This window comes from Amblyomma americanum, chromosome 11 (genome assembly GCF_052857255.1).
Source record: "Amblyomma americanum isolate KBUSLIRL-KWMA chromosome 11, ASM5285725v1, whole genome shotgun sequence".
Taxonomy (NCBI): Eukaryota; Metazoa; Arthropoda; class Arachnida; order Ixodida; family Ixodidae; genus Amblyomma; species Amblyomma americanum.
The window spans coordinates 104,264,862-104,274,446 of NC_135507.1; the positions used below are offsets into that span (position 1 = coordinate 104,264,862).

The 9,585-nt window shown below is 45.3% G+C and overlaps 1 protein-coding gene across 3 annotated transcripts in view; it reads right to left on the reverse strand.

Moving 5' to 3' along the window:
* Window positions 1-8,277, reverse strand: part of LOC144110512 (protein zyg-11 homolog B-like) — a 193,880-nt gene extending 185,603 nt beyond the window's left edge. For 2 of the 3 annotated variants that reach the window (XM_077643491.1, XM_077643489.1), the window contains exon 1: window positions 7,609-8,277. The gene's annotated coding sequence lies outside the window, so the exon portion shown is untranslated. Of the gene's footprint in view, window positions 1-6,111; window positions 6,219-7,608 lie in introns of those variants that run through there. The other variant, XM_077643490.1, reaches the window with a different exon arrangement.
* Between the last annotated feature and the right edge of the window lie 1,308 nt (window positions 8,278-9,585).

Genomic DNA, 9,585 nt, shown 5'->3' on the forward strand with positions numbered 1-9,585 from the left:
CTGTAATAAAATTAGCACAGATTAACAAGTACATATAAAAGAATAGATAGAAGTAGCATTCATACATAGTGAACCCGCCTTTGTCACTAATCACTATTGCCAAATCAAAGATAGAATTCCTTGATATAGGTGGGTGATGATGAGCCGTACTTCAAGAATTCTAATTCGTGCCTCCAGGCACAATAACTAACTCCGCTGCATACTGAGAAACCTTGGCACAGTTACCGCAGTGCATCTGAAGCCAACGGCAACGACTGCTGAGAAGTGGTGTATGCCTGCTTCACGAGAGCGCCCAGTTCAATACCGTGCCCAATGTATGCCACCACTTCGCTTCTGGCAAGATTCATGCAGATCTTGGAGCATGCTCCACATAGCCTGGACCCAGTACCCAGTTATTTTCACTCATTTGTTGATCCGAAAAAACATCTCACTGGAAAACCATTCACCGAAAATGAGTTCACAGGAGGTGTCATTACATAGTTTACACAGTAGGCGGGAGGCTTCTATGATACTGCATTTAGTCTGGCGCTAAGTGGCCACTGAGTTGACAGAGCAAAGAATGTGCAGAAAGCAGTGTCGGAACATTTTAATCAACACAGTCGTAACTTCGATGAACTTACAACTATTCCTTCTTCAATCAGGCTAAAAAATCTGCAAAGAGTAGAAAATACAGAGAGGCATTCCTAATCCACAAATTTAAAACCTTAGAACCAGCAGGGATCAACATTTCAAGGTAAACTTAGATTCTCTCAGGTACGTTCTGGCACTGGCATAATTCTTTAAAGAGGTCTTGCCCATGGTCAGAGGTTTTCACTTCATAATGCCGCTTTATCATTTCTTTCACTGCCCCCCCACCTATCCTTTCTCCCCTCGGTCTGCTTCGTTTCACCCCTCCTTTCCTTTTTCTCGTCATTCTACTTTTACCTTGTGCCCTGCAGCTCCTACTAATATTTCTCAGGAATCCCTCTTCCTTTCCTGCTTCCTCTGCACCCACCTCTTTTTCCCTTTTTCTAATTTTTTTTTGTGCCTCGGTATTTTGTTCTGCCATGCTGCTCAATTCTTTTATCCCCATTTTTCAGGTCAACGTAGCCAGTCATACCAAGCCACTTGTCGCAGCTCAACACACAGCCGTTGGAGCCCATGTTCGTTATCTCTCCACGCTCCACACCCCCGGATTGCTTTCTGCTGAGCTGGCCTATTTCTTTATCACAGTTTTGCAGGTAAACTGGTCAATACCCTTCAGCCATCCTGCCTGGACAAGATGTCCATATTCAACCTCCGACCCTTCCTACATCACACCCTCCTCCCCAACACCAGGCCTTTCTCCTCGGAAGTGAAAGCCCTATATAAACTCCACCAATTAAGAACACTTTGTCCAGACGAAGAAACATTGGCAAGCACCTCGAGGCTTTCCGCTCCCTTGTTCACTTTGTCTTTATCAATCAAGACACACATGAGCAGGACACCAATGCCAATCATGCTGCATGCATTCCATGGCGCACCACGGGATGATACTGCTCTCGCACTCAATCACTTGGCAGTTCCCTCTACTACTCTTATCCCAAAGTACATCTGCACATGACAACTGTGTTTGTTTTTTCAACACTAGCATCATCTTGCTGAAAAGCTTAAAACTCCATCGCTCATCAAATCATGCGCAGCATCATTGATTGCATTTACTGAAATATGGCCATTCCTGATGATTTCATTTTAGTACACGGGTTGTCCTTTAATTTTTTCTGTCTAATAGGAATCATGTTAGAAGAGGTGGTATCCTTCTCATGATAAGAAAAGAATTCATAGTTGTGTCAGTCGCTGTTACTTCGTTTTGAGTGCATTTTGGTTTCAGTAAGGTATGGCACAACTAACATAGTAACTGGTGTTTTTTATCATCCCCCTGACCTGGTAACCGGCTTTTCGGGCAAATTTTCTCATATTCTGAGTAAGGTCTGTAAGCATTATCCAAAAAAGTGTGTTGACCATCTTTGCTGATTTGACTTTCCAAGCATTAACTGGCCCTCCTTTGCCATCCCTGCCAGTAATGCAGGGGCTCAGGCTTTTCTTCACTCCTGCCTTGATTTTTCCTTAGCACAGCTCGTCAATCTCCCTACGTGGTCCGTACCTTGTTCACCTAACATTTTAGACCTAGTGTTGACAACTAATCCACATATTTATTTAGAGTTAAATAATCGCAGATCAAACAATTATAACTGCTAATCTTTCTTGCTCCCTTAATGAAAAAATTAGGTCCAAACACATCAGATGCTACAACGAAGGGGACCATTATAACAGCATTAACTCGAAACTGCGTCTCTTTTCTCTGGAACTTGTCGATGATTATTCTCGCGTTCCAGTGAAGATAAATAGATTATTTTCATAAATAACTTCACCAACCTTGACAATAATTTCATTCCCGTAATTTCAGTAAAAGTGAACAACTGTGCGCCATGCTTCAATCACCAGCTTCGCAGACTGGATAATAAAAATAAGTGTCTTTACAGGCAAGGCATTAAAAATGGTCTTCCAAGTACAAGAAGCAGGTATAAAGAATGTGGCAAGCATTAACAAAAATGCCTCACGTTAACTAGACGCCGCTTTTTCAACAAGGACCTACCACCTATTCTAGCAACTAACCCTCGCCAATTCTATATAGTGATAAACCCAAATAACACAATCCCAATATAATTCTTACTGATGGTGACGGAATTCCCATTTCTGAAACCCAGTGTGTTCAGCTCTTTAATGAAACATTTTCTTCCGTAATCACGAATGGAGATGTCTTGTCAGCTCCTCGCACAAGTAATCTTCCTGACATATCAATGTCTGAAATAACAGTCAATCAAACTGGCATACTATGCCTGCTAAACCTTAAGATTTATATCACTTCAGATCAACTCGGCTTCATTAACAAGAAACTTAAAAGTGTGACATTCCATTAGTATAACCATGACCGCCCTGTTTCCTCAATCGTTATCAAGTGGTTTCAAACTTCATGCGTGGCGTGGCATGTTGCTGAAGTGATACCAGTCTTCAAATCTGGTGACGGTCATTTTAATTGTCGTCCTATCTCACTAACCAACAATTCCTGCAAACTTCTCGAGCACATCATCCATGGTCAAATTTTTAATTACCATGAAAACACCAATGGTAGAGAAAGGGCAGGAAGATGGGTTTCTTGACATGCACAAAGTGAACAATTACAACTCCTCCTGTTCTGAAGTCACTTCTGGGGAAGCGCAGGGGAGAGTTCTTTTGGCTTATGCTACAAAATACTTGTAAAACAAAACTTGTGTCTTCCACTCACAGTTCTCCTTGCAATCCCACAAATTATTTCCTAAACAACGATTCTGTCGAACTTGCCACTCATTATAAAACCTTGGGGTTCGCTTGCAGTCAGACTGATGCTAACCACTCACCCAGCCTTCTAAAGCATAACCTCAAACAGGCTTCTCCGCATCTGAGCAACTTGTTTTCATCACTCATTCACCCAAAAACTGAACATGCACTAGCTATTTGGGATCCAGACCAAGCCTATCATCTTGTATCTAATATTGAGCCCTTGCAAAGCCGTGCCATATGTTTCATTTTTTCAGACTACTCACATAGTTCCAGTATCACTGCCTTAAAAAATCATGCCAAATTATGGGACTACTCTCACCGCCGTAAACCTTCACGACTAGCGCTCTTATATAAACCATATCACAATTTATCCCCTCGGCACGATTTTTCCCAGTCACTGTCAGCCTTCTTGAAGCTCCTTGAACTTTTGAAGTTGTTTATACTAGCTCCCAATATGTAATACTTTCAAAAGTGGGGGTTCAGGGGTATCCTAAATAAAGAAACTAATAAAATCACATATTTTGAACATTTTTCGTATGTGAAAATTGTACCTAGCTGAAAACCGAGTAATTACCTCAATGTACCATTTTTGTTTTGTTTCTTGCATGACGTGTCATGGCTAAACATTCAGCTTTGCTGCCCTATCCCTTTGTTTCTGACTGAGACATAGCAGCATCAATCAACTGCAAGAGGTGTTCAGTACATTCTGCCTCCTTGGCTGAAACTTTCTATTGAAGGAGTACAGACACCTAATTTTGCTTGTGTTTTGTTATTAGTATACATGGATCAGTATGAGGATTCGCCTATGACCGCTAAATAATAATTCAATTTCATCGTCGCCACGGTAGCTCAGCAGTTATGGCGCTCAGCTGCTAACCCGAAAGACGCGGGTTCGATCCCAACCACAGCGGTCAAATTTCAATGGAGGCGAAATTCTAGAGGCCCGTGTAGTTTAAGATGTCAATGCACGTTAAAGAACCCCAGGTGGTCGAAATTTCCGGAACCCTTCGCTACGGCGTCCCTCATAGCCAGAGTCACTTTGGGACGTTAAACCCCCATAAATCATAAACCATAATTCAATTTCTTCTCTCAGGCTGTTTCAGTTTTTGGCTTCAACAGCAGAGCAACGGCTGTGACATCAAAAGCTCTATATAGATCGTACGAGGCAGGCAGAAAAACTGCATCATCATTTGAATTCACAACAATTCTTAAGCCAGCCTGCCTCTCGAGCCAGAATGACAACAAATGAAGCAGCAATTATATCACAGTTTTTCATGGTTCACAACTCTGACGTCACAGCCATCGGCCACACGCTGAAAAACAAAACTAAAAAAGCATAAGAGAATAAACTGAATAACAAATTATTTAGTGGTTGTAGGCGAATACCAGGTGACACACATAATGATGTCTTACGTGTAACAAAGAAGAAAACATGTAACTAAAAATTTTTGCATCTGTTCCTCCAGTAAGAGATAGAAATGAAATATGTTACATGCAAATGAAAGCTTGTAATGTCCTTTCAATTTTTTTTCAGGAACACAAGCTTGTTTTCAATACCGTTTTTACCAGTAGAAATGCACTTGACACCAGTGCACTAGTCACCACATCCAATCACTGAAGAACGAAGAAAGCAGTTGATGACAACAGCAAACTGCCCTGGTGTACACCACTTCATAAAATGTGAAACTCATGTTCTTTGAACGAAGCCACCGCAGTGGCTCTGTGGTTACGGCGCTTTGCTGCTGACACGAAAGGCGCTGGTTCAATCCTGGTCGCTGCGGTTGAATTTCGATGGAGGCGAAATTCTAGAGGCGCATGTACTGTGCGATGTCAGTGCACGTAAAGAACACCAGGTGGTTGAAATTTCCGGAGCCCTTCACTACGGCGTCCCTCATAGCCTGAGTCGCTTTAAGATGTTAAACCCCCACAAACCATAAACCTATTCCTTGAATGTTCCTGAAGTGAAGGGCTCCGGAAATTTTGACCACCCGGGGTTCTTTAATGTGCACTGACATCGCACAGTACACGGACCTCTAGAATTTCGCCTCGATCGAAATTCGACCGCCGCGGCCGGGATAGAACCCACGTCTTTCGGGGCGGCAGCCGAGCGCCATAACCACTCAGCCACCGTGGCGGCTCAGGATATTTGGGATTATATCCAAAAGCAGTGTGCTGTTGAAGAAAAAAAAATTTTTAAATGCTTTGTTTGGATGTATAGCACCTTCCAAGTCTATTGTTTAATAAAAGGACGGCGCCCAGGTAGCAAAACTTATTGAACACTCCTCATTCTGTTGTGTCTCCCCAGTCAGTCTTGTGCAGTGCTTAAAGCAGAAGCTCAGCTGGGCTATCAGGAAAAAAGTCCCTTCTGAGGTCTACAACACAAGACAATAAAAGCACATGTGCACCGCATTGATTTCTAACTTGAATAATTAGACTGTACAAAGAAAGGAGGGATTCTGTTTTCAGCCCACAAACAATATTTTTCATAGCTGAGAATTTCTCACATTCTGTATACTCAGTTCCTTTGAAATAAAGCTTAAGTTCTGCTTTGCTCTCAAAGAACAATTTTCACAAGTAATTCACAAAGCACGGTGGCCCTCTTCTGCCTATATACTGGCCCTGCCAAATATCTGCACTTGTGCCTCATACAAACGCACACGCACAAGTGCATTCCGATATGTTATCTGAGTCGAGGTACCCAGATGCTTGGATACTTGCAAACCAGTGTCAAGCTCGCGACGGACAACAAAATATTTTACCCTGATAACTTACGTTATCTCATGAGACGCAAATGGCTCAACGACTTCCGGAGATCCCTCTACCACGGGACGGAAATTGATGACTATCAGCTAAACATCAAAACAATGCATGTGACGAGAAATTCCTAATACAGTTCAGTGATCTAGCCGCCGCGGTGGCTGAGTGGTTACGGCGCTCGGCTACTGGCCCGAAAGACGCGGGTTCGATCCCGGCCGCGGCGGTCGAATTTCGATGGAGGCGAAATTCTAGAGGCCCGTGTACTGTGCGATGTCAGTGCACGTTAAAGAACCTCAGGTGGTCGAAATTTCCGGAGCCCTTCACTACGGCGTCTCTCATAGCCTGAGTCGCTTTGGGACGTTAAACCCCCATAAACCATAAACCATAAACCAGTTCAGTGATCTAGACAGCTGTCATGATGGTTCAATAATACTCCAGATTCAAATTCGTCTGCTACGTGTTATCAGCCTGAGAGTTGACTTTTTCTTCACTCCGTATTCTACAGCCCTGTCCAGCGATCACAACACAGCAGTGGACTTTTCCAGCTTCGCCGATACAAAACCGCACGCTAGGTCACGTGGCAGGGCGACAACAAACGCTCCTCGCACGCCGCGGAAAGCGATGAATAAGTACCGCGCGAACGCGAAACCAAGGCCTTGCTCGCGTTTCGAAAACGTTCGACAGCGCTCAGCTGGTTCTCCGCAAAGAGGCACCGCACAAGGTCGACCTTCAGAAATAGAAAGCACAATGCGCGGCGACCAATCCAAGAGCACGGGTTCCTGTCACTCCTTTTTACCGATCGCGCTTGCAGCCATACTGCACATAAGCGCTTTCGGCATGCCCTCGTCTCCGGATCTTTACAGCATGAAATGTTCCCAGGCGAGTCCGCGTGTCTTTGAATTAAGCTTCACGCGGAGTGGCGAGCCGATCTTGTGCAGGTTGAGCGAGGTTAAAGACATACGTCGCGCTCACAGCTGTAGCGCGCTCGCTTCTGAGCTCGCAAATCCGACGCGGACCTTCCGGCAGCATCGCCTCGCGCGGAGAGCAAGTGACTCCGAACCACGGGAGCCGCGAGAGCGACGCGCGAGCTGACTTTTCGGAGACGCGCGCGCCGTACTACAATTCTGCGTCCGCAAACTTCGAGCTGGCACGGTTGCAATTCTGACCGAGACGTACCGCTGCCCGCATCAAAAAAAGACGCACCGTGCTGCGCTACTCCCCCTTCCTCCAAAAGAGAAGCAAGGACGAGGTGAAATCTGGACCGAATTAAAACCGACGCGCGGAGCGAAAGGGCCATCGTGACCCAGCCAACCCAGCGGTGCCAAAGTCGACGACACGGCGTGCGTCCAGCGGCGCGGCCGGTGCACTGCGCCGATACCAGATGAGCGATTAAAAAACAGCGGGGCTGTGGGCCGGGGTCCCCCGAATCGGGGTGCAGAAGCAACACAAACAGCCGGGCAAACTTTTATCGCCGTCGGTGGACGCCAGTTGCGTAAAGGGTGCGGAGCTCACCTGCGTCAATGCGCCGAGTAGACGCTGCCGTCGCGGGGCCCGGTCAGTTTCGCACTGCTGCGGGCGGCCAGCAGAAGGGGCAGAGCTGCAGATGCCCAGCGTCCCTCATCGTGCGGCTCTGGGCAGAGTTGGCGGACGCTCTTCGGATCGGACTCGCCGCCGATGGACGCACTCTAGCGCGATCAGTTGGTGGCTGTCGGTGTCCGCGTACTGCAGTGGCCGGTTGCGTCGTGAGGCCGCCGCTGCGCTTCCAGTGACGCCGTTTGTCGTCCGCTGGCTCTCCGGATTGAAAAAAAAAAATATGCGGGGCAGTGGCGGGAGGCGCTGGCAGACGCGCGCTGATTCCTCGTCGGCTTTCTTCTTGGAGCCTCGCCAGCCAGTTTGCGGAGTTTTCGCACGGGGTCGCGAAGGTGCTGATAAAAACACCACAAAACCGAAACGTTCCCCTCCACCTTGTTAGGCCTGCTAACTCAGGTGCGAATGTTATAACTTTGCCGTTCAGGACGCTGCTAAATGTTTTTCTTTTGCCAGTGAATTATAAAAAAAGACACGTTAGGAAAACCGTGTTTAGAAATTATTAGTCAAGAGTGCTGCCAGTTACTTATTTTTTGCGATATAGAATAACCTCCACATAATGAACTTGGGCATCACAAAGCCCTTGGATTTGTCTGGGAGGCGTAGTCGACGTAGTTGATTTGAGAAAAAAGTTGAGGCCGCAATAATTGGTTCTTCTGAAATTCTTTTAGTGCGAAAGCACTTCTTACGCCGCATTTGTCTGGTTTCAGTTGTGTCTGTATGAAGCCTCTGAGCAACACCTACGGAACTAGAGACCTCTGCACAGTTGGCGGAGGTCCTACCGGACTGCGTGCGCGAACTTTCCTTAACTTTTTGACCGTTGAGGGCGTTCAATAATAATAATAATAATAATAATAATAATAATAATAATAATAATAATAATAATAATAATAATAATAATAATAATAATAATACTTGGATTTTGGGGAAAGGAAATGGCGCAGTATCTGTCTCATATATCGTTGGACACCTGAACCACGCAGTAAGGGAAGGGATAGAAGGAATGAAAAAAGAAAGGAAGAAAGAAGTGCCGTAGTGGAGGGAACACCTGGGGATCTTTAACGTGCACTGTTCCTTTGTCATGATCATCATCATCGTCTCCTTTCGACAAACGATTTCTCTCCTCTCACTGCCTCCCTGTGCATTTTTCCCGCCTTATTATTTTAAAATATAGTAATGACGAATGCAAATATGACATTTCTTCAAATCCTAGCAATGAATATTTTGTTTTCGCCCATGCCAGGCGGCATGAGACTTTCTGGCATATTTGCTAGACAATGGATGAATGATTAATACTCACAACGTAGACAAATGACAAAACTATTACATCCGTGAGGTAAAATAACTGACGCCATCTTGCTCAACAGGTTAATTGTAGCGCCAAGCAGCTCGTAGTTGCTGTCCCCTAGCGGTAAGAGGCATTAACTAGAAGGTGCACGCTGGAGTAGTGTCAAATGTGCAGGTCTCTACCTCAATCGCGCTGCGTGTAGGCGATGGAAATTGGTAGTGGTTTTTTATTAAAATAATAGTAAAAATGAAGGAAAAGATTTTTGCTAGCCCCGGCATCTGCCATCGATACTGAAGCACCTGAGCTGGGGCAGCGGAAATAACGGATAGCAGGCAGAATGGAGAAATTAAATGAAAGAGGTGAGGGGACAGGAAGAGAGGATGGAGGAGAATTAAGTAATATGTACAAACTATTTACACAATAAGAAATGTGTCCAGGTTGTGCGCGTGATTAGTTCATTTTCGAGGAATTAAAACACACGCTCACAGCACTGCGTTGGATACAACTGGTGTGGGGAGTCCAGTTATTAATCGTTCAAGGTAGAACTCGCGGAGCGTTCGGTCACATGCGTGACGGAGAACACAAGGCTTGGAGAACACACGGGACGTCAAGCC